This window comes from Apis cerana, linkage group LG10 (genome assembly GCF_029169275.1).
Source record: "Apis cerana isolate GH-2021 linkage group LG10, AcerK_1.0, whole genome shotgun sequence".
Taxonomy (NCBI): Eukaryota; Metazoa; Arthropoda; class Insecta; order Hymenoptera; family Apidae; genus Apis; species Apis cerana.
Genome location: NC_083861.1, coordinates 8056675 through 8081454, shown reverse-complemented (window position 1 = coordinate 8081454; position 24780 = coordinate 8056675). Strand labels below are relative to the sequence as shown.

The following is a 24780-nucleotide window of genomic DNA, read 5'->3' as shown; positions in this document are numbered from 1 at the left end:
AAAGAACAACTTCCTTTCTCACATTGAGAAGAGCGCAGTTATTGAAAAACTTTTGTTTTCGAATCACACTCAAAGTGAAATCGTCGCCTACTTTTTTCTTAAATTTTCTCGCTAATCACAAAGATTATTACTACTTCTCAAGTCGTCTTCTTCGATAAGACAATCGTACAATTTCATTCAGCTTCGATCGACAATAGAGCTAGAAAAAGAAGACACCAAGTACGATATCGCATTAAAATATCTTAAAGAATTAATTCCACTTTCGACGTTAGTTAGAAAGATCGTTTAAAGGGGGGAGAATCGCGACGCTCCCCAACTCGGTGGATGAAACTTTCTCCCTCCCTCCTTCTCTCTCTCTCTCTATCTCTCTTTCTCTCCAGTTATTATATTCCATCAGCGTATCGCTCGGCAGTTGCACGAAATTAGAAGTGTAATCCGTTGGGAAGTTGGAGAAGCGGTACGCGACTCTGCAGCTGAGGCGGTGAACTTAAATGTGTATGACTGGTGATTCGGTATTCCGCCGACATCAATAACGCAAAATTATTCAACAGGTTTCTATCGGGATCCGGTTAATCGCGGAGGCCGCAAATTTCGGTTACAACTCTCCCTAAACGAGCTTCGAACCACGATCGCGAGATTTTCCGATGGTTTACCTAATCCCAACTTTTCATCACGCCCCCCCAATCATCGATCCCCAATCTCTCGCGGCAGTGAGATTTCGGCGGTGATCGAAATTAATAATTCGAATCGATTCGTTCCTCGATTATATCGCCTCCTATTTTTTTTTTCTTTTTTTTTTTATCAATTATACAAACCCCCTCGAGGTTGTTTGGGGCCGATTTATCCGTGAAATTTGAAAAAGCGTGGCGCGCCGTCGATTGACGTCGTCGATATCGATAGCCGTGATATTTTATACGTATTTTTGTACATAGTCTTTTTCACGAAACAATTTCGTAGTCGGATTCGAAAATTGGTGGCGAGGGAATTTGGAATTGATTATGTCGAAACTCTAAGTATTTAGATCATTAGAGGAATTGTTATTCTTATCTGTCGTTGCCAATGTGAAGAACAACAATTTTTGCATCTAATATTGTTGCATGAATTAATTATTTTCCAAAAAAAGTGGAAAAAACGTTATCTGCTTGTTTCCTTTTTAAATTTTACGTGTATCTTTTTCCTACGGTTAAATCTCAAATTATCAATTGCTTTCTTTTCGAATGTACATTTCGCAAAGATTCGAAACGTTGAGATAAGTTTATGGTTCGATCTCTTTCGCCAACTGGGGAATCATGGTTCTTTGTCAAATAAGAATCGATACTACATCGACAAGTATCGTTAGATATCGCGTCGTGACAGGTAAATAGAATGACTGTCAAAACTTTTAAAAAGAGTTCAACTGGAATTCGATCGTGGAAAGATCGTTTTTCTTCAGAGAGAAAGAAAGAAAGAAAGAGAGAGAGTTTCTTCTTGGAGATGCTCTGTTTTCGTCATCCGTGTTCCCCCGTAGAAGGATTCTCGTTCTTTGAACGGGACAAATAGAAAAACGAAAGGGAACATTGGTCGAGGGATAGATTTTCGATAGATCGGCGCTGTGACGGCAAGTGACGGGGAAACGAGAAACGGGGCGAGTGCGCGAAACAAGAAAGGAAAGCGAAATCCGGCCGGGTCGGATGCTTGGGAAATTACATTGAAGAAGGGAAATCGAGGATGAGATCGAAGAGAAAGAATGGAAGAAGGAAGTTGGAGAGATTCCGATTTTTTCTTTTCTTCTTGTCCAACGCGCAAAATTTCATTACGAGTCCTCTCTTCTTGGAAATTCTCCTTCCATCTTGGTAAAAAATATTCGTTTTCGAGAACTTTATTTTTTTTTTTCTTCGACAAAGACGAACAAGCTTGCGAGACTTCGTGACAGGTGAGGCGCGGCTCTGTTTGGCGAAAATTTTTTTCGAAATGGAGGGCGAGATAAAAGCCCGGCTGCTTTTTCCTTTTCTCTCGTCACTGTTTAGCCAAGAATAGCCGTTTCGACTTCCGCGGAGCGCGGAAAGTGCGAAGTGGGACGAGGACATTTAGGTCAGACACAAAGAATCCAGCGTAGCGCGAGGGAAAGTGGAGTAGTTGCGTATATGGCTGCCGTTCCAACTCGGAATAAAACTCGCCCGACGAGTCATCGATTATGCCCGATTTTTCGTTTGATTTATTATCCATAAAATGACGATTCGTCGCCGTAATACGTCGTATAAAAATTTAATTCGTTCGCTATTGATTTATCGAGAAAAACAAGAACGGAAAAAGAATGTACAAGAAGAAAATGCCAATGAAATATAATTCCTTCGAATGAATTTTTCCAATAATCGAGTCCTATATATATATATATAATTTGAGGAAAAATTCAAGAGAGAAAATTCTATTTTCGAAATTATTATAATACATCACCCTTATTTTCCGGGGACGATGTTGGACAAAGGGGAAAAATTAGGAAAATCGTTCTTGGAGCAACCGAAAACGAAGAGACGCCGGAAATAATTGGTTTCGGTTAATCGAGGGCCATCCGGACGAGCAATTTCGGCCGGCAATAATCGTTACGAGGCGGAGGGAGAGGGGAGGGGGTCTCGAAGCAGCAGGAAACGGGAGGCCACCGCCGATCAATTGGAGTTTAGTTCACCGAGCTTTTTATTACAGCGTTAAGCGGGAAGCAAAGCGGCGGGAACAAGCGGATTCCGGCGTGGAAATTCTGCGTTTCACCCGTTTCAATTATCCGGTTATCCGGGGAAGCGGCTTGCTTTTCGCCCACGGTTGAATGGCGACGGACCCGTGAATTTTACAAGCTTTTCGACCCGGTTCCACGACACTCGGCCACACGGCAACAGGTATTTCGTAAAATATAATATATCTCCACGAATTTTCGAAGGATAGTTTATATTCTTCTCTCTCTCTCTCTCTCTCTCTTTTTAATGATCTTCTATTCCATCATTTTCCATTCGCGAATCCCATTTTGCATTTGTTTCGTATGTCGGTATTTTCCAGTCGATCGGATTTCACTTAATTACGTCGCGTCGAAATTGGTCGGTCCGATATTTGAACTCTCTCTCTCTCTCTCTTCCTCCCCCCTCTCTCTCTGACATCCCCCGGTTACTCGGCGGTATATCCCCTCCTCTCTATGCCGTTGGAGTTGGTAGCGTAGCTATGTTTGAAAATATCAATTTGTTCCTACATTACAGGTCTCCCCTTTGATATAATTTTCAATTTTCGATGTATCCCGGAACCATTTGTATCTCGCTCCTCCACCCTCCTGCCTTCCCCCACTTTAATGTCTGCCGCGAGTTTATTTATCGTTGCTCGGTGGTCCGTGCTAGATTGCATCTGCCTCGCGCTCGAAATGTCGCGAGTATAATAGTCGGTTAAATTACCTTCAATTTGCGCTAAACTTTCCCTATACCCCATTATACGAATCTATCTGTATCCGACCACTATCCGGCACTATCGCGTGATATATCGTTCGAAAATCTATCGAAATTTTCTCTGCTGCAAGCTTTTACAGCTTGAGAAAAAAAAAGAGAGAGAAGAATTTTCAAAGCTTGAATCGAATCTAAGTTTCGTCTACTATTATAAATTTTAACTAATGAATTTTTTAACTGTAAAATACTTGAAGCTGTCGAAGAATCTTTTATAATGATAAGATTTCTAAGATCCTAATTAAAACTTTTTTCTTAGTCAAAGATTTTTGGAAAGAAATCCTCTAACGAAGATTTCCAAGTTTTCTATTCGAATCGAGTCACAATTGGCCGCGTATCCCATCGAAAGAAGATTTCTATACTTGAATCGAATTTAAATTTTGCTTACTATCATAAATTTTTATACTTTGTATCTGTATCTATATTATTACGAATCTATTCGACAAAGAAATTTCTAAATATTTATAGTCCTTCCATAATGAAGATTTCTAAGCTTATATAGGATCTGCATCGCGTATTTATTAATATAAAACTATCCTAACTCAAGCTCTTCTTAATCATTTTAGAGAACAAGGAATTCTCTGACTAAGATTTCCAAGTTTTCTGTGCCATTCGAGTCGAGTGTATATTATCCACAATTGGCCACATCAAAAGAAGATTTCTATACTTGAATCGAATTTAAATTTCGCTTATCATAAATTTTTATACTTTGTATCTAATGTTATTACGAATCTATTCGACAACAAATTTTCTAACCCAAATATTTAAAGTCTCTCCATAAGCTTTCTTCTTAACCAATCATTTTAGAGAACAAGGAATCCTTTAACGAAGTTTCCTGTGCCATTCAAGTCTATATTATCACATTCACGTGACCGTAAATCTATTATTACGTTCCAAGTCAAAGTTTTTAGCCTGGATATTTAAATCTCGAGGAGGAAAAAATATCTTATCCCTCCCTCTAGCAAAAATTTCTGGACATGGAGAAGCGTGTCGAGACGTTGATCCTAGCTAGTTTTGATACCACCCCATCCCGTAGCCGGTTCTTCGTATTTCTATTTGTATCCACTCCGCCCGAGGCGTGTTTGCAAGGCCTTCAAACGGAATTGAAGCGGAATAAGAGCGAAAGGCTGTTTGCCCAGGCAGCTGGAGTCCATTGTGTCGCAAACGGACAGGCCGCCGGTCGGTTGGCAAACATTTACCCGAGCCTCGGCCGCGCGCGCCGCGTCGCGTCGAGGAGTTCTCGCGCGGGTGAAAAGGCTAGAAGCGAGGCCTTCGTGGATTTCGTTTCGTACTTTTCGAGCCAGTCTTTTGTCTATGGTCAAAGACACGACGCCAAATGGAATTTTACGCTTCGCGTGTCAGTGTGTCGAGGACGAGGCCAAGTTTAAAAAAGAGGGAGGGTGGTTAAATTGTTGAATTATTCATTGAATTTATAGAATGAGAAAGTCTTCCCTTTGACGTAGGGTGAATCACTTTTGTATGCATTCCATTATGAAAAAAACTCTGGGTTGAACGGTTTTTATGTTATCTCGTAATATTCCCTATTTTATTCGACTTGTAGCAAGATTTTGTATGATTGCTGTCTTTCAAAAGCGATATTCCAAGTTCTTTCCTCTCGTTATCTTTGGTGAAATTAAAGTTAAAGATCAATTGCGGTGAATTTGAATCTACTATTGATTTGTATTGGCTATCATTTCGATTAATTTTATTTGTCATAGATGGGATAAATCTATTGTAAATGATAGAAAAGATAAAATCATTTGTATTCGTATTTTTTGTTTGAAATTTTGAATTACTTTGTATTGTACGAGAAGAAAATAATATTTTGAGAAAGATAACGATTTGCAACGAGAGAAATTGTTAGAGTTTCTGAGTTCGAGTGGAATAATTACTTGCTGGTCAAACGTGGAAGAAATCGTTATCATTTTCAAATTATTCACACGCAATTAAGATTAAACTCGAGATTACTCGGTCCACACCCTCGGTCCCTCCATTTCGTTAGATCAGAATTCGATTAATTCTCGTGGAAATTAGATCTGTATAGGAAAGGTTTTTACATATATCGAGGAAGAATGTAAACGGAAAACGATAATCGACGATTTATCGAGCAGGCACGCTTCCCATCGAATTATTCACAGGCCGATATAGAACCGATTTATCGGCACACGCGCTTGAAAACACCTCCTTGAACTTGGACCATAAATTGTCAACTTTTCAATAACTACTTCTCTTAACTGTTCGCCGTACCATCGCCTCCAATGTACCCTCGTCTTAGAAATGGAAAAAGTGAACACGGTGAGTACGATTACACGAATATCTTCGTTCTTTAGAGAATCTATATTGTAATTAGCAGTTACTTGAGCGTTCCTCAACAAAATTTCTACTTGGAGAAAAATTTTAAGGTATGTACATTTTATAGATATATTTATATCTTTTTTTATCTTTAAAAATAAATATTATATATATTTTCTTTACATTTTCTCATTTTTCAAGCATTTCGATCTTAAAAACTTCTATGTGGAGGAAAATTTTAGTAGGTATGTATATTTTACATATATTTTTTAAATATTTCTATAAATTTATATGTCATATATAAATTTCATATGTTAATTTTTATATATTTTTCATTTTTTAGATATATATGCGAATTCCGCGAGTTCCTAGATAGACAACTTAACAAGGTAAGTAAAACAGGTAAGTATATCTATAACTAATAACTAGATTTAAGTAAAATGTTGAAAAAACGCAAATTTCCAGAAAAAACTGGCAGATTAAAAAGGTAAGTATAAAGGTAAGTATAAAGGTAAGTATAAAGGTAAGTATAGAAAAATTTTACACCTCCTTCTAAATTTTGATAAGAATTCTCACTAGAAACTTAAAAATTTAAAAAAGAATTCTTGGAATTATTTCTCGAGCAACCTTTTTAAAATGAATCCGAAATTTCGAACATTAAAAATTTTTGGCCGAAAATTCGACTTTGTATTAGGAGAACATAAGTTGGTAGGAGGTATTTCGCGGAATTTTTAAACGGAGCATCCGATCGAAATTTTGGCCGAAAATTCCACTTTGTATTAGGAGAATATAAGTTTGTAGGAGGTATTTCGCGGAACTTTTAAACGGAGCATCCGATCGAAATTTTGGCCGAAAATTCCACTTTGTATTAGGAGAATATAAGTTGCTAGGAGGTCTTTCGCGGAATTTTTAAACGGAGCATCCAATCGAAATTTTGGCCGAAAATTCGACTTTGTATTAGGAGAATATAAGTTGCTAGGAGGTATTTCGCGGAATTTTTAAACGGAGCATCCAATCGAAATTTTGGCCGAAAATTCGACTTTGTATTAGGAGAATATAAGTTGCTAGGAGGTATTTCGCGGAATTTTTAAACGGAGCATCCGATCGAAATTTTGGCCGAAAATTCGACTTTGTATTAGGAGAATATAAGTTGCTAGGAGGTATTTCGCGGAATTTTTAAACGGAGCATCCGATCGAAATTTTGGCCGAAAATTCGACTTTGTATTAGGAGAATATAAGTTGCTAGGAGGTATTTCGCGGAATTTTTAAACGGAGCATCCGATCGAAATTTTGGCCGAAAATTCGACTTTGTATTAGGAGAATATAAGTTGCTAGGAGGTATTTCGCGGAATTTTTAAACGGAGCATCCGATCGAAATTTTGGCCGAAAATTCGACTTTGTATTAGGAGAATATAAGTTGCTAGGAGGTATTTCGCGGAATTTTTAAACGGAGCATCCGATCGAAATTTTGGCCGAAAATTCGACTTTGTATTAGGAGAATATAAGTTGCTAGGAGGTATTTCGCGGAATTTTTAAACGGAGCATCCGATCGAAATTTTGGCCGAAAATTCGACTTTGTATTAGGAGAATATAAGTTGCTAGGAGGTATTTCGCGGAATTTTTAAACGGAGCATCCGATCGAAATTTTGGCCGAAAATTCGACTTTGTATTAGGAGAATATAAGTTGCTAGGAGGTATTTCGCGGAATTTTTAAACGGAGCATCCGATCGAAATTTTGGCCGAAAATTCGACTTTGTATTAGGAGAATATAAGTTGCTAGGAGGTATTTCGCGGAATTTTTAAACGGAGCATCCGATCGAAATTTTGGCCGAAAATTCGACTTTGTATTAGGAGAATATAAGTTGCTAGGAGGTATTTCGCGGAATTTTTAAACGGAGCATCCGATCGAAATTTTGGCCGAAAATTCGACTTTGTATTAGGAGAATATAAGTTGCTAGGAGGTATTTCGCGGAATTTTTAAACGGAGCATCCGATCGAAATTTTGGCCGAAAATTCGACTTTGTATTAGGAGAATATAAGTTGCTAGGAGGTATTTCGCGGAATTTTTAAACGGAGCATCCGATCGAAATTTTGGCCGAAAATTCGACTTTGTATTAGGAGAATATAAGTTGCTAGGAGGTATTTCGCGGAATTTTTAAACGGAGCATCCGATCGAAATTTTGGCCGAAAATTCGACTTTGTATTAGGAGAATATAAGTTGCTAGGAGGTATTTCGCGGAATTTTTAAACGGAGCATCCGATCGAAATTTTGGCCGAAAATTCGACTTTGTATTAGGAGAATATAAGTTGCTAGGAGGTATTTCGCGGAATTTTTAAACGGAGCATCCGATCGAAATTTTGGCCGAAAATTCGACTTTGTATTAGGAGAATATAAGTTGCTAGGAGGTATTTCGCGGAATTTTTAAACGGAGCATCCGATCGAAATTTTGGCCGAAAATTCGACTTTGTATTAGGAGAATATAAGTTGCTAGGAGGTATTTCGCGGAATTTTTAAACGGAGCATCCGATCGAAATTTTGGCCGAAAATTCGACTTTGTATTAGGAGAATATAAGTTGCTAGGAGGTATTTCGCGGAATTTTTAAACGGAGCATGCGATCGAAATTTTGGCCGAAAATTCGACTTTGTATTAGGAGAATATAAGTTGCTAGGAGGTATTTCGCGGAATTTTTAAACGGAGCATCCGATCGAAATTTTGGCCGAAAATTCGACTTTGTATTAGGAGAATATAAGTTGCTAGGAGGTATTTCGCGGAATTTTTAAACGGAGCATCCGATCGAAATTTTGGCCGAAAATTCGACTTTGTATTAGGAGAATATAAGTTGCTAGGAGGTATTTCGCGGAATTTTTAAACGGAGCATCCGATCGAAATTTTGGCCGAAAATTCGACTTTGTATTAGGAGAATATAAGTTGCTAGGAGGTATTTCGCGGAATTTTTAAACGGAGCATCCGATCGAAATTTTGGCCGAAAATTCGACTTTGTATTAGGAGAATATAAGTTGCTAGGAGGTATTTCGCGGAATTTTTAAACGGAGCATCCGATCGAAATTTTGGCCGAAAATTCGACTTTGTATTAGGAGAATATAAGTTGCTAGGAGGTATTTCGCGGAATTTTTAAACGGAGCATCGATCGAAATTTTGGCCGAAAATTCGACTTTGTATTAGGAGAATATAAGTTGCTAGGAGGTATTTCGCGGAATTTTTAAACGGAGCATCCGATCGAAATTTTGGCCGAAAATTCGACTTTGTATTAGGAGAATATAAGTTGCTAGGAGGTATTTCGCGGAATTTTTAAACGGAGCATCCGATCGAAATTTTGGCCGAAAATTCGACTTTGTATTAGGAGAATATAAGTTGCTAGGAGGTATTTCGCGGAATTTTTAAACGGAGCATCCGATCGAAATTTTGGCCGAAAATTCGACTTTGTATTAGGAGAATATAAGTTGCTAGGAGGTATTTCGCGGAATTTTTAAACGGAGCATCCGATCGAAATTTTGGCCGAAAATTCGACTTTGTATTAGGAGAATATAAGTTGCTAGGAGGTATTTCGCGGAATTTTTAAACGGAGCATGCGATCGAAATTTTGGCCGAAAATTCGACTTTGTATTAGGAGAATATAAGTTGCTAGGAGGTATTTCGCGGAATTTTTAAACGGAGCATCCGATCGAAATTTTGGCCGAAAATTCGACTTTGTATTAGGAGAATATAAGTTGCTAGGAGGTATTTCGCGGAATTTTTAAACGGAGCATCCGATCGAAATTTTGGCCGAAAATTCGACTTTGTATTAGGAGAATATAAGTTGCTAGGAGGTATTTCGCGGAATTTTTAAACGGAGCATCCGATCGAAATTTTGGCCGAAAATTCGACTTTGTATTAGGAGAATATAAGTTGCTAGGAGGTATTTCGCGGAATTTTTAAACGGAGCATCCGATCGAAATTTTGGCCGAAAATTCGACTTTGTATTAGGAGAATATAAGTTGCTAGGAGGTATTTCGCGGAATTTTTAAACGGAGCATCCGATCGAAATTTTGGCCGAAAATTCGACTTTGTATTAGGAGAATATAAGTTGCTAGGAGGTATTTCGCGGAATTTTAAACGGAGCATCCGATCGAAATTTTGGCCGAAAATTCGACTTTGTATTAGGAGAATATAAGTTGCTAGGAGGTATTTCGCGGAATTTTTAAACGGAGCATCCGATCGAAATTTTGGCCGAAAATTCGACTTTGTATTAGGAGAATATAAGTTGCTAGGAGGTATTTCGCGGAATTTTTAAACGGAGCATGCGATCGAAATTTTGGCCGAAAATTCGACTTTGTATTAGGAGAATATAAGTTGCTAGGAGGTATTTCGCGGAATTTTTAAACGGAGCATCGATCGAAATTTTGGCCGAAAATTCGACTTTGTATTAGGAGAATATAAGTTGCTAGGAGGTATTTCGCGGAATTTTTAAACGGAGCATGCGATCGAAATTTTGGCCGAAAATTCGACTTTGTATTAGGAGAATATAAGTTGCTAGGAGGTATTTCGCGGAATTTTTAAACGGAGCATCCGATCGAAATTTTGGCCGAAAATTCGACTTTGTATTAGGAGAATATAAGTTGCTAGGAGGTATTTCGCGGAATTTTTAAACGGAGCATGCGATCGAAATTTTGGCCGAAAATTCGACTTTGTATTAGGAGAATATAAGTTTCTAGGAGGTATTTCGCGGAATTTTTAAACGGAGCATGCGATCGAAATTTTGGCCGAAAATTCGACTTTGTATTAGGAGAATATAAGTTGCTAGGAGGTATTTCGCGGAATTTTTAAACGGAGCATCCGATCGAAATTTTGGCCGAAAATTCGACTTTGTATTAGGAGAATATAAGTTGCTAGGAGGTATTTCGCGGAATTTTTAAACGGAGCATCCGATCGAAATTTTGGCCGAAAATTCGACTTTGTATTAGGAGAATATAAGTTGCTAGGAGGTATTTCGCGGAATTTTTAAACGGAGCATGCGATCGAAATTTTGGCCGAAAATTCGACTTTGTATTAGGAGAATATAAGTTGCTAGGAGGTATTTCGCGGAATTTTTAAACGGAGCATGCGATCGAAATTTTGGCCGAAAATTCGACTTTGTATTAGGAGAATATAAGTTGCTAGGAGGTATTTCGCGGAATTTTTAAACGGAGCATCCGATCGAAATTTTGGCCGAAAATTCGACTTTGTATTAGGAGAATATAAGTTGCTAGGAGGTATTTCGCGGAATTTTTAAACGGAGCATGCGATCGAAATTTTGGCCGAAAATTCGACTTTGTATTAGGAGAATATAAGTTGCTAGGAGGTATTTCGCGGAATTTTTAAACGGAGCATGCGATCGAAATTTTGGCCGAAAATTCGACTTTGTATTAGGAGAATATAAGTTGCTAGGAGGTATTTCGCGGAATTTTTAAACGGAGCATCCGATCGAAATTTTGGCCGAAAATTCGACTTTGTATTAGGAGAATATAAGTTGCTAGGAGGTATTTCGCGGAATTTTTAAACGGAGCATCCGATCGAAATTTTGGCCGAAAATTCGACTTTGTATTAGGAGAATATAAGTTGCTAGGAGGTATTTCGCGGAATTTTTAAACGGAGCATCCGATCGAAATTTTGGCCGAAAATTCGACTTTGTATTAGGAGAATATAAGTTGCTAGGAGGTATTTCGCGGAATTTTTAAACGGAGCATGCGATCGAAATTTTGGCCGAAAATTCGACTTTGTATTAGGAGAATATAAGTTGCTAGGAGGTATTTCGCGGAATTTTTAAACGGAGCATGCGATCGAAATTTTGGCCGAAAATTCGACTTTGTATTAGGAGAATATAAGTTGCTAGGAGGTATTTCGCGGAATTTTTAAACGGAGCATCCGATCGAAATTTTGGCCGAAAATTCGACTTTGTATTAGGAGAATATAAGTTGCTAGGAGGTATTTCGCGGAATTTTTAAACGGAGCATCGGATCGAAATTTTGGCCGAAAATTCGACTTTGTATTAGGAGAATATAAGTTGCTAGGAGGTATTTCGCGGAATTTTTAAACGGAGCATGCGATCGAAATTTTGGCCGAAAATTCGACTTTGTATTAGGAGAATATAAGTTGCTAGGAGGTATTTCGCGGAATTTTTAAACGGAGCATCGGATCGAAATTTTGGCCGAAAATTCGACTTTGTATTAGGAGAATATAAGTTGCTAGGAGGTATTTCGCGGAATTTTTAAACGGAGCATCCGATCGAAATTTTGGCCGAAAATTCGACTTTGTATTAGGAGAATATAAGTTGCTAGGAGGTATTTCGCGGAATTTTTAAACGGAGCATCCGATCGAAATTTTGGCCGAAAATTCGACTTTGTATTAGGAGAATATAAGTTGCTAGGAGGTATTTCGCGGAATTTTTAAACGGAGCATCCGATCGAAATTTTGGCCGAAAATTCGACTTTGTATTAGGAGAATATAAGTTGCTAGGAGGTATTTCGCGGAATTTTTAAACGGAGCATCCGATCGAAATTTTGGCCGAAAATTCGACTTTGTATTAGGAGAATATAAGTTGCTAGGAGGTATTTCGCGGAATTTTTAAACGGAGCATCCGATCGAAATTTTGGCCGAAAATTCGACTTTGTATTAGGAGAATATAAGTTGCTAGGAGGTATTTCGCGGAATTTTTAAACGGAGCATCCGATCGAAATTTTGGCCGAAAATTCGACTTTGTATTAGGAGAATATAAGTTGCTAGGAGGTATTTCGCGGAATTTTTAAACGGAGCATGCGATCGAAATTTTGGCCGAAAATTCGACTTTGTATTAGGAGAATATAAGTTTCTAGGAAGTATTTCGCGGAATTTTTAAACGGAGCATGCGATCGAAATTTTGGCCGAAAATTCGACTTTGTATTAGGAGAATATAAGTTGCTAGGAGGTATTTCGCGGAATTTTTAAACGGAGCATCCGATCGAAATTTTGGCCGAAAATTCGACTTTGTATTAGGAGAATATAAGTTGCTAGGAGGTATTTCGCGGAATTTTTAAACGGAGCATCGATCGAAATTTTGGCCGAAAATTCGACTTTGTATTAGGAGAATATAAGTTGCTAGGAGGTATTTCGCGGAATTTTTAAACGGAGCATCCGATCGAAATTTTGGCCGAAAATTCGACTTTGTATTAGGAGAATATAAGTTGCTAGGAGGTATTTCGCGGAATTTTTAAACGGAGCATCCGATCGAAATTTTGGCCGAAAATTCGACTTTGTATTAGGAGAATATAAGTTGCTAGGAGGTATTTCGCGGAATTTTTAAACGGAGCATCCGATCGAAATTTTGGCCGAAAATTCGACTTTGTATTAGGAGAATATAAGTTGCTAGGAGGTATTTCGCGGAATTTTTAAACGGAGCATCCGATCGAAATTTTGGCCGAAAATTCGACTTTGTATTAGGAGAATATAAGTTGCTAGGAGGTATTTCGCGGAATTTTTAAACGGAGCATCCGATCGAAATTTTGGCCGAAAATTCGACTTTGTATTAGGAGAATATAAGTTGCTAGGAGGTATTTCGCGGAATTTTTAAACGGAGCATGCGATCGAAATTTTGGCCGAAAATTCGACTTTGTATTAGGAGAATATAAGTTGTTTTAAACGGAGCATCGGATCGAAATTTTGGCCGAAAATTCGACTTTGTATTAGGAGAATATAAGTTGCTAGGAGGTATTTCGCGGAATTTTTAAACGGAGCATCGATCGAAATTTTGGCCGAAAATTCGACTTTGTATTAGGAGAATATAAGTTGCTAGGAGGTATTTCGCGGAATTTTTAAACGGAGCATCCGATCGAAATTTTGGCCGAAAATTCGACTTTGTATTAGGAGAATATAAGTTGCTAGGAGGTATTTCGCGGAATTTTTAAACGGAGCATCCGATCGAAATTTTGGCCGAAAATTCGACTTTGTATTAGGAGAATATAAGTTGCTAGGAGGTATTTCGCGGAATTTTTAAACGGAGCATCCGATCGAAATTTTGGCCGAAAATTCGACTTTGTATTAGGAGAATATAAGTTGCTAGGAGGTATTTCGCGGAATTTTTAAACGGAGCATCCGATCGAAATTTTGGCCGAAAATTCGACTTTGTATTAGGAGAATATAAGTTGCTAGGAGGTATTTCGCGGAATTTTTAAACGGAGCATCCGATCGAAATTTTGGCCGAAAATTCGACTTTGTATTAGGAGAATATAAGTTGCTAGGAGGTATTTCGCGGAATTTTTAAACGGAGCATCCGATCGAAATTTTGGCCGAAAATTCGACTTTGTATTAGGAGAATATAAGTTGCTAGGAGGTATTTCGCGGAATTTTTGAACGGAGCATGCGATCGAAATTTTGGCCGAAAATTCGACTTTGTATTAGGAGAATATAAGTTGGCAGGAGGTATTTCGCGGAATTTTTAAACGGAGCATGCGATCGAAATTTTGGCCGAAAATTCGACTTTGTATTAGGAGAATATAAGTTGCTAGGAGGTATTTCGCGGAATTTTTAAACGGAGCATCCGATCGAAATTTTGGCCGAAAATTCGACTTTGTATTAGGAGAACATAAGTTGGCAGGAGGTATTTCGCGGAATTTTTAAACGGAGCATCCGATCGAAATTTTGGCCGAAAATTCGACTTTGTATTAGGAGAATATAAGTTGCTAGGAGGTATTTCGCGGAATTTTTAAACGGAGCATGCGATCGAAATTTTGGCCGAAAATTCGACTTTGTATTAGGAGAATATAAGTTGCTAGGAGGTATTTCGCGGAATTTTTAAACGGAGCATCCGATCGAAATTTTGGCCGAAAATTCGACTTTGTATTAGGAGAATATAAGGTTGCAGGAGGTATTTCGCGGAATTTTTAAACGGAGCATCGGATCGAAATTTTGGCCGAAAATTCGACTTTGTATTAGGAGAATATAAGTTGCTAGGAGGTATTTCGCAGAATTTTTAAACGGAGCATCCGATCGAAATTTTGGCCGAAAATTCGACTTTGTATTAGGAGAATATAAGGTTGCAGGAGGTATTTCGCGGAATTTTTAAACGGAGCATCCGATCGAAATTTTGGCCGAAAATTCGACTTTGTATTAGGAGAATATAAGTTGCTAGGAGGTATTTCGCGGAATTTTTAAACGGAGCATGCGATCGAAATTTTGGCCGAAAATTCGACTTTGTATTAGGAGAATATAAGTTGCTAGGAGGTATTTCGCGGAATTTTTAAACGGAGCATCCGATCGAAATTTTGGCCGAAAATTCGACTTTGTATTAGGAGAATATAAGGTGGCAGGAGGTATTTCGCGGAATTTTTAAACGGAGCATCCGATCGAAATTTTGGCCGAAAATTCGACTTTGTATTAGGAGAATATAAGTTGCTAGGAGGTATTTCGCGGAATTTTTAAACGGAGCATGCGATCGAAATTTTGGCCGAAAATTCGACTTTGTATTAGGAGAATATAAGTTGCTAGGAGGTATTTCGCGGAATTTTTAAACGGAGCATGCGATCGAAATTTTGGCCGAAAATTCGACTTTGTATTAGGAGAATATAAGTTGCTAGGAGGTATTTCGCGGAATTTTTAAACGGAGCATGCGATCGAAATTTTGGCCGAAAATTCGACTTTGTATTAGGAGAATATAAGTTGCTAGGAGGTATTTCGCGGAATTTTTAAACGGAGCATGCGATCGAAATTTTGGCCGAAAATTCGACTTTGTATTAGGAGAATATAAGTTGCTAGGAGGTATTTCGCGGAATTTTTAAACGGAGCATGCGATCGAAATTTTGGCCGAAAATTCGACTTTGTATTAGGAGAATATAAGTTGCTAGGAGGTATTTCGCGGAATTTTTAAACGGAGCATGCGATCGAAATTTTGGCCGAAAATTCGACTTTGTATTAGGAGAATATAAGTTGCTAGGAGGTATTTCGCGGAATTTTTAAACGGAGCATCCGATCGAAATTTTGGCCGAAAATTCGACTTTGTATTAGGAGAATATAAGTTGCTAGGAGGTATTTCGCGGAATTTTTAAACGGAGCATCCGATCGAAATTTTGGCCGAAAATTCGACTTTGTATTAGGAGAATATAAGTTGCTAGGAGGTATTTCGCGGAATTTTTAAACGGAGCATGCGATCGAAATTTTGGCCGAAAATTCGACTTTGTATTAGGAGAATATAAGTTTCTAGGAAGTATTTCGCGGAATTTTTAAACGGAGCATGCGATCGAAATTTTGGCCGAAAATTCGACTTTGTATTAGGAGAATATAAGTTGGCAGGAGGTATTTCGCGGAATTTTTAAACGGAGCATCCGATCGAAATTTTGGCCGAAAATTCGACTTTGTATTAGGAGAATATAAGTTGCTAGGAGGTATTTCGCGGAATTTTTAAACGGAGCATCCGATCGAAATTTTGGCCGAAAATTCGACTTTGTATTAGGAGAATATAAGTTGCTAGGAGGTATTTCGCGGAATTTTTAAACGGAGCATCGGATCGAAATTTTGGCCGAAAATTCGACTTTGTATTAGGAGAATATAAGTTGGCAGGAGGTATTTCGCGGAATTTTTAAACGGAGCATCCGAGCGAAATTTTGGCCGAAAATTCGACTTTGTATTAGGAGAACATAAGTTGGTAGGAGGTATTTCGCGGAATTTTTCTGAAAATTTTATATCATTTCTAAGAATTTTCGAACAACTTTAAGAGTTTCGTATAAATTTATAAATTTTTATTTATGTTTCGAATTTTTGACTTCGTAACAAGAGAATATAATTTAAAAAGTAGTAACACGCGAAATTTATTTAGAAATGATAATTTTTATTTTATTTTAAATACTTACCTATACTTACCTTTGAGATACTTACCTTTCCAAATACTTACCAGATTGAGTTGTTATTTTAATATTGTAGTTATGTAAGTTTTTCAACAGTTTTCTTAATACTAAAGGGTTAAGGAGTATAGATAATAGGAATATAAGGATAGGATAATGTAGGATAAGAGTATATGAATGGAGAATAGGAGTATAGAATTCTTTAAAGGTATAAATTGAAAAACGTATATTATAGGAATATGGAAATGTATAGGATTGATGAATGTAAAAAAGAAGGAATATAGGAATTTATGATAATATATAGGAATATATAGGAATTGTGGAATATATGTAGTAGAAATAAAAGGAGAGAAAAAATTGACAAGTATATAGGAATATAGGAATACAGGAATGTGTAATGTATAGGAATATAAAAAATAGAAATCACATATATAAATATAAAAATTTATTTTATATAAATATATACATTATTAATACATAATAATACATAAAAAAGTATTTTATATGTATAAAATTTCCATAAAATCCAAAAGGAGAGAAGTAGTACTGGCGGACGTAGATGCTAGGTTGTAGTGTCCCAAGCAGATGGGGAACATGGAAGAATAAATAAAAATTGATAAACAAAATCGTCGATTTTTATTTGTTCTCTCGTTGTTTACGACAAAAGAGGGACGAGATCCCGGTCGCATAACTTGACATCGGATGGGAATGGACGCGAGATGCATTTCTCGAGCGTGAAGCCCTTTGTGCCCGGGGAAGAATGCCGCCGGTTCGCTTACAGCGGGAGGAACTTTTTCAAATTCCTCTTCACGATCGCGATACGCTGCCGCGAATTTCTGCGTCACCCTCTCGACGGACAACGCGATTGTTGAGATACGGGCCAGTTTCGCGAGATTCTTTTGAATCCGCGCCAGACTCGACTCGGCGGCATTCCCTTTTTTTCCCGATTTCGTCGACTGAAAACACGTTTCAAACTTAAAATAGGTGAAACAAAGGTGTAAGGAAGAAAACAAAAGAAATCAATACTTACCCCTTGTATATCATTGTGTACACAACCAGAGTTTATACATCGATTTTATTATGTAATATTGTAACACAAATTTTAATTATAATGTAATTGTAATTATAATTTTTAATTGGACTGTTGTATGTACGAAGCACTGTAATTTTAATAATAAAGAATTACAAATGTATTCAAATGTTTTTGAAATAAAATTTTTTATACCTAATTAGGTGTGTTACTTTATTTTTTTTTTTTTAACCTTTAATTTGCATAATTGTTTACGTGCAAGCGTCTACTTTTAAGTGACTCGTTATTAAGAAATTTACTAAGCTTTTAAACGATAATTGATTACTCGATACTAAAGTTTCAAGATATAACGTTCTAATATCGAAGAGGCACGTATGAACTTAAATATCGAGTGTATGGGGACAGAAACTGTACAACGTTCAAACTTTATCTCGTACGTGGAATACGAGATCAGTGTTGCGATCTATTCTTTATCTATTCTTCCCCGATCATTACATAGTTTTAAGATCAATATAATTGTGATATTATATCAAATGTATCGGAATAAATATTATTTCTCTTTTTATCGAGATATTTGTCAATTTTTCGGAAATGTTTAAAATTTATGCGGAATATGTCTTTAAAGCGTTGTACAGAAACGAACGTTTCCTCGTGGTACATTTTCTCTCGATTTGACAGGTCACGTAACAAATATCCACGGATTACGTAGGTAAATGCACCATCGTGGAAATAAACCTCTGCAACCTTAAACGGCTCTGTTTCTGGACGAGAAAATCGTGAATGCACGCGAGAATATTACTTCTATAAAATCTTCTCAGCGAGAACCAAGTGTAAGAAGATACAGCATTACTTCTTTCCTTCCTTCCTTCCTTCCTTCCTTCCTTTCTTTCTTTCTTTCTGCCTCGTAATCCGACGACTTTACGTATTTTCCCTCCAAGCATTATTTTCCCGATCTCGTGAAATTTAGATACCCATGCATGCTCCTCTTATTAAAACCGTCTGTTTGTCCGAGAAGGGAACGTAAAACGAGACGTTCTTACGAGTGGAAGAGCCGTGCGTATGTACGTACGGGACGGGACAAGAATTATCCCACCCTTTGACGTTTGACTTTTGATCATTGTAAATAGGAAATATGAAACACGTGTCTCGAAAACGTAAATAGAAAAATCCAGACTCTATTCAGACAGGAGGAAATAGCAAAGGGAAAAATACGTAGGATCTTACATTCGCGTCGGGCGAAATACGCATATATTCCACTCGAGTGGAATAAGTTCGTACTTTGTCGAACAAAGAACGCTTCGCGAACGAATCGTGCAACTGGAAATTATAAAACGAATCTTCTTCTTTCGTTATCTTCGCGATCAAGATTCGGCAAGTGGAGCTTGCCTACGTTTAGTCGGCCAGTTAGTAGACAACTGTCGAGTGATTTCTCTCTTAAAACGATCGAACGATTCGGACACGTTTTTCACGGCCAATAATGGCGTTCGATGATCGTGCAAATACGTGATTGTTACATCGAAATTGTACAACGAAGAATTCGGATAAGTTGCACGGGAAAAGTATATATAGGAGGGATATCAGGTTCTCGAGATTTATACAAGCGTTATTCTCTTATAAAACACCGTTCAACTTGTAACTCTCGACAAGATGCACGCGAGGAAAGGGGAGGAGGGGAGGGAGGGACACGGTGGAGTATGGCGGGATCCTTAAATTTCTTTACGGTTTATAAACGCCGCGGAAAAAGTTTTCGTTGCTTCCGGGGAATAGGAAAGTTTCCACGGATTATTCCACGGGTTATTCTCAGAATTTAAGAGGGGATAGCCACGAACTTCCGCGTCGAGAGAGTAAAGGGGGGGAGGGGGGGAGAGAAAGAGAGAAGAATTTTTGCAACTCCTAATAGAACGATGCCCCTAATGGGATTTAAAAATTTCGAGACAAGTTGCTTGCTTCTTTTAAGTCGCTCGTTATTCGATTATCACTCGAGCAATTAATTTCCCTGTTTCTTCTTCGTGCTGCTTTATTATGCGCCGCGTATAGAGAAGCTAGAACTTGACTGAGTTTAGAAGTTGACGACGAAATTGTGGAGAGGAAAAAGAAAGAAAGAAAGAAACAACGATTACCGGTAGAGTGCTAAGAGAAGTTTAAATCGAGCGAAAGAAACGCGGTCTAATCGAATCGAGAGATAAGATTAGCCTGACGATGTTCTGCCTCGTTAAATATATCCACGAACTTCCGTTCCTTGTGTATATAAAAAGAGTTCCACACGCGAGAACACGTCAATTGTAAATTGAGACTCGAATAAATTGAGATCGTAAAATTAAATTACTCGAAATATTACCGTGCGATTATTTTTATTGCTACTTTATTTCATCGCGTGTTTCATTTAAAAAAAAAATATTCTTCCGTTCCCAAATTAAAATTACAAATACTTTCTTACAATTAATAATATTACCGTGCCAAATTTCCTAAAAAAAATATCGTCTCCTCTTGGAGCCACTAATTTCTATAAACAACAAAGAATATCCATTTTCCATTAAAATTACAGAAATTTTCTCACAGATCTAACAATTAACATTCCAAACTAAAAAAAAAATATCTTCTCTAGAAGCCTGACTAATTTCTACGAAATAAAAAATATCTCTTTCCTTTCTTAGAGATAAAACAGGAGATCTTAAACGCGAGAGTGAATCATACCCAAACTTCAATTTCTCCCAAAGATTCTCCGGATTCTCTTATCTACTCGCAACAAAGGCGAGATCTCGTCTAACAAGTGACAGATTCGATGGTTCTCGTTGACATCTGCTTCTCCTTATTCTACTTTCTCGCGAGTTGAGAAGCCGCGACGCGTGCTCGTAATTGAACGAACGAGGATTGGATAGACGATGCGCTCGCCGTCGTGGCGCGTCGAAGACGATACCGCCGTTTCCGAGAGCAAGGGGTTGGAGGGAGGGCCGTTTGAAAAACAATCGAGCGAAACGACAGAAGTTAGATTGCGACAAGCACGACGTGACGTTACGGAAATTGAGGGCGTGCGTGCGTGCTGGTAAAGAAGAGAGAGAGAGAGAGAGTCGAATAATCGACGTGTATTTCGCGTATTCGACTAAAAGCCGAGCCGTTTCCGTGGAAGGGAAACAGCTGTTTCTGGTTTGCTTCCGACTCGATGATCGTCGAAAGGAAATGAAAAAGGAGAAAGGGGGTGTACGCGTTTTTGAAAAGGAGAATGAAATGGGAATATTTTTTTTCTTTTCTTCGTTTTTTTGAAAGAAGGGGAGAAGGAGGAGGAGGAGGAGGAGGAGGAAGATAATGCACAATTCGAAAGTTTAAAAGGTTGGATGGAATTCTTGGTACACAACTTGGAGTAGAATGAAACTCCTTCGCCATTTTCTCCTGCATATCCGAAGGAAGGAAGCTATGGAACCCTCATAAAACTATCGGAGAGTTATTGGACATTTTTCTGGGATTCCATTGACTGGGATAAATAGGGAGTGGAGGATCCCTTATCTCTTTCACGGTCGAACTTTACCCTCGTTATTTCGACGAGTTTTTTTTTTTTTTAAATTCCGATATTGTGGTTTTTGAACCATTATTGGATGGCTTGGAGACGGTGAATAATTCGATCATTTTATTATTTCTTTCTTTCTTACTTTGAAATTATTCTCAGAACGATAAATTCAAAATTGGACGGACGAGCGAAAGTGATTAAATGATCTCACGAATTTAATTTCCTTGGAAATGGATTAAAAAAAAAAAAAATCAAACGTTTAGAGTCAAAACTCGATCAAATTTAAATCTTAATCAAATCCAGGATGATTAAAAAGAAATAAAAAAAGAGGGAAGAAAAAAACCATTACGGGGGAGGGGAGAGGTTTAAAGTTTGCCAGAAGTAAATCCATCTTCTTTAAAGAAAATTCATCGACCGAGAGTGAAGCGAATCTACTCGAGGGAAAGAAAGAAGGCGTGTAATTTCCATCGGTCAATTACTGCATTGATTCAATGCTGACCGAAGGGCAAGAGGTTTGAAACGAACGTGGAGATCGGAAGCGGAAACGGAATTAATATCGTCGAGAAGTTTTCCGGATTCGATTACAAAGTGTTATCGTTTAAGAAAATTATATTACATTAAACGATTCTACATTCCATTCCAATCCTTTCTCCTCACAAAAACCATCCTCGCGAACTCTTCGAGAGTCTGATTTCGAACGATCATCGTCTTCGCAAACCTCGTTTAGTTAATATGGACGGCGTTGTTCGGGCAATAGCGTAAAATTAATTACTTCCTCGTTTCCTCCCTTTCTTGGTAGGAAAGATTTTCGAGATTTCAACGTCGATCCGCCTCGAAAACGTCGATAAACTCTTTATTGTCTCATTAAATCCGATTAATTGGAAGACTCGCGGCTCGAATTTTGTCGAGAGAGGTGATCTTTCGATGATTACTTGGCGCTTGATTACCGATATCGAGTCGTAGAGGGAAAGAACAGAGATGATGGAACTTTGTCGAAATTTAAAATCGTGACTTGTTAACAACTTTGATCGTATATCGAGAGATTGCTTTGTGTTCTAGGTGAAGAGGTTTGACGAGTTCGAGAGTTGCGATTTTAGCGACATTTTTTTTAATTAAAACATTGGCAAATCGGGTCAATCCGATTTATCCCTATCTACTTTTTACGAATTCTTTCTCCTTTTATCAGCAGATATAAAATAATATGGACAATCTCTAGATATACACATTGTACTACATTAAAATATTCAATTAAATTAATACATGGACAATCTACGAATACTTTTTTACGCAGTTACTTAATTTGTTTCAATACCGATCCAATGAAAGAAGAAAAGAATCATTAAAAATTCCGTTTTAAAAACTGGACGAACTTCTCGTTGCAAATATTCTATTACTAGAATTAATAAAAGATGGGATTACTCTTTCGTTCCATCGAAAGAGTAATAGCTTTCTAGTTCAAGATCGATCGTTTCGCGGTGAAGAAATAAAAAAAAAAAATATAGAAATTGCGTTTCCGGGAAAGGATTACGTGATCCTACACGTGGGGGCGTGTGTTTGGACAACGGTGGCGATTAGATCGCTGTTAGAACGCGTCCCCTGTATTGAAACTGTCGGCGGAACCGCGGCGTTCCGTTATCGCCGCCCTAGAAAGGCGCGCGCGATCGTTGGTCGGAATTGCTCGCATAAATTCTGTTCCGCCTGTTCTGTTTGCTCTTCGCCAAGATCGCCCCTATATTTTCCACCGTTCTGCGACGTGGATATCGGCAACGTGGATCTGACGCGTCGAATGGAATTATTCCATGACTCGGAATTACTTGATGGCGATGGGGAATTTTTGGGGTCGCGTTTCGAGAGAGAGAGAAAGAGAGAGAAGAATGGAAGGGGAGGAAAGATGTTTCGAAGATATTCATCGAATCGATGATGATTCCACGGATGGAAATGGAATTATACTCGTGAAGCGTGGCGATGGAGAATTTTATTTGTTTTGTTCGAAATGTAAGAGAGAAATATTTTGGAAGTACACATCGGATCATTAATGACTTAAGGAGAGTGTTTGGGGAGAGAGAGAAAGCGTGGCGATGGATAATTTTATTTGTTTTGAAACAAAGAGAAATATTTTGGAAACGCATATCGGATTATTAAAATTATTAACGTTTGAGATGAGAATAGGACAGTTTGAAAATAAATAAAATGGATCAAAAATAGGTAAGGACGCGAATAAGAGCGAGGATAGCACTGATCGGAATACGAAATCACCGATTGAAACCTTTACGAGGTCGTCCATATTTCTCTCGTCCCCGATCGTCCCCGTCATAAATAAATAATCCGTCTTTTCTTCGACGTGGATGGAGTCTGGAAGGGGAGGGGAGGAAAGTGGAAGAAGGCGAAAGAGCGTAAATAAGCGAAGAAAAGGGCCAACTCGTTCTCTGGAATTCGATAAAACGCGAGTAAATAGTGGGTGAACTGAGAACTGCGCAGCGTGTTACCGCGACTGTTGTTTGTTTGTAGTAGGGGCTCGTAGATGAAAGGGAGATGAAAATAAAGGAGAAAATAGGAGGGCGAAGGCGAATGGACGAGATGCGTGACGAGAAAGAGGAAAAAGAAAGGGAGGAAGGCGGAGAGAAAATAGAAATAAGCAAACGACAAACGAGAGGACGGACAAATAGGTGGATGGTCGAAAAGCTACAGGCTTTGAAGAGAGGGTTGGGACGGAATTACGGCGAGGAGGAGGGGCTGATGCGATAGTTGGAATTAGGGTATGAAAGGGGAAGGACAATCGAGAGGGTACGAGCAAAGCTGAACGGGAGGCATGGTGCGCATGGTGGAGAAACAGGACGGAGACAAAGGGGGAGGGGATGGAGTGGAGAACAGGAGCGAACAGGGTGGGATGGAAAACAGCAAAAATTTGCATCACAATCGCGGATAGAAATAATTACGCGAGAAACGCGCGAGAGAAAGGGGTGGAGGAATACGGACACGGATGCAAATGCAGACGGTCAGATGGTGGGGTGATGATGGTGGTGGTGGTGGCGATGGTGGGGAAGGGATGGGAACGGAAACACGGCTAGAAATGCAGATACGAGAATAAAGGATTACACGTGGGTGGGGGCGTGTGTTTGGACAACGGTGGCGATTAGATCGCTGTTAGAACGCGTCCCCTGTATTGAAACTGTCGGCGGAACCGCGGCGTTCCGTTATCGCCGCCCTAGAAAGGCGCGCGCGATCGTTGGTCGGAATTGCTCGCATAAATTCTGTTCCGCCTGTTCTGTTTGCTCTTCGCCAAGATCGCCCCTATATTTTCCACCGTTCTGCGACGTGGATATCGGCAACGTGGATCTGACGCGTCGAATGGAATTATTCCATGACTCGGAATTACTTGATGGCGATGGGGAATTTTTGGGGTCGCGTTTCGAGAGAGAGAGAAAGAGAGAGAAGAATGGAAGGAAAGATGTTTCGAAGATATTCATCGGATCGATGACGATTCCTCCAGATGGGGATGGAATATACTCGTGAAGCGTGGCGATGGAGAATTTTATTTGTTTTTTTTTTTGTGTAATGTAAAAGAGAAATATTTTGGAAGTACACATCGGATCATTAATGACTTAAGGAGAGTGTTTGGGGAGAGAGAGAAAGCGTGGCGATGGATAATTTTATTTGT

The 24780-nt window shown here is 38.5% G+C and overlaps 1 protein-coding gene across 2 annotated transcripts in view; it reads right to left on the bottom strand.

Moving 5' to 3' along the window:
• Nucleotides 1–24780, bottom strand: part of LOC107993614 (beta-1-syntrophin) — a 298727-nt gene that overhangs the window by 70213 nt on the left and 203734 nt on the right. The gene's annotated exons all lie outside the window — the stretch shown is intronic.